General features: G+C 47.1%; 1 pseudogene across 1 annotated transcript; it reads right to left on the reverse strand.

Annotated features, from left to right (window-relative positions):
• Nucleotides 1–496: 496 nt before the first annotated feature.
• LOC308426740 (large ribosomal subunit protein uL13-like) lies at nucleotides 497–1,107 on the reverse strand (annotated as a pseudogene). The gene has a single exon. The product of its transcript is annotated as a large ribosomal subunit protein uL13-like (transcript).
• Between the last annotated feature and the right edge of the window lie 270 nt (nucleotides 1,108–1,377).

The following is a 1,377-nucleotide window of genomic DNA, read 5'->3' on the forward strand; positions in this document are numbered from 1 at the left end:
AAGTTCCTTGGGGGTAGGGGGGGTTTCATCCAAATCAACAAAACATAAAATTTTGATTGAAATTAACTTATATTTGTTCACTTTTAATTTTTTTATCTCAGTCAAATAATTTATTAGCACACAGAACCCTCCAGAAAAAAATAATGCTTTGTGGTCTGTTGGGAAGGATCAAAGATAGAGCCAGTATTCAGTCGGTATCTTCAGTGCGCACTTCTAAGCCCCGCCCGGTTGTGTGGCCCTCATTTCCACAGCTGTGGGTGTGGTATTGGGACAGGTGGGCGGGGCAGCCACCGCCCCCTCCCTACTCATTTTGAACACTGCAGCTGATTCCATGATTTTCACTTTAGTAGAGCTCAAGTGGGTGGTGAGCTCCCGACAGTCTAAGTGTACCCTCTACCCACGGGAGCAGCGACTAAGAAACCTGTGGTCTCCACTTCCCTGGTTGGTGTGGAGAAAGGGCAGGCCAGGCAGGCATGAGGCACAGTCTTTATTGGGTTCACACCACGAGTCCATTGGTCTTGAGGACCTCTGAACTTGCAGATTTTCTTCTCCACATTCTTTTCTGCCTGTTTCCATAGCCCCAAGAGCTGCTTCTTCTTCCGATAGTGGATCTTGACCTTACTCTTCCATTCCTCCTCCAGAGTGGCTGTCACTGCCTGGTACTTGTGCCTGACCTCATGAGCCAGACACCCCAGATAAGCCAACTTTCTGGTAGGCTTCAGCCGCACAACTTTGAGGGTGGCAGGGACCACCATCTGCTTTTTCTTGTCATAGGGTGGAGGGGTCCCATCCAACACCTTGAGGCGTTCCAGGGAAGCCTGGCCTCTCTCGGTCTTGTGGGGCAGTATGCCTTTCACAGTGCGTCAAAAAAAATGCAATATGGAGCTCGAAAGTGGTAGGAGCCTCGACTGGGGTTGGCGTCCATCCACTTTCAGAGAAAGGCTTGACACTTCAACTTAGTTCTTTAGAAATTTCCAGAAATGTTGAGACTCTCACAGCATACAGCCACCACCTTCTGGCTCAGCAGTACCTGCTTGGCCACAAAGGTCACCAGGCAGCCCAGAAGATGACCTGGGCATCTAATACTAGAACCTGCCCCTCTGCCATCTTCTGCAGCCACCTGGGAAATGAGATCTTGGCGCAGGGTTTCTTATCCCTTGCTGCAGGGGAGGAGAAAGTGACGCAGCAAGCTCAAACTCTCACCTTTAATTTCTAACAATTCTTTTTCTATAAAGAGAACTTGAAAGCCCATGAGACTTAAGAAATTTTGTCAAATATTTTATAAAGAAATAGTGTCAAAATGAAACAAACTCCTGGAAAGTCAAGGTAAGAAATCAATTTCTCAGCTCATTTAATGAAGCAAGAATAACTCAATAC

This window comes from Micromys minutus (assembly GCF_963924665.1).
Source record: "Micromys minutus genome assembly, chromosome: 10".
In the NCBI taxonomy this organism is placed as follows: domain Eukaryota; kingdom Metazoa; phylum Chordata; class Mammalia; order Rodentia; family Muridae; genus Micromys; species Micromys minutus.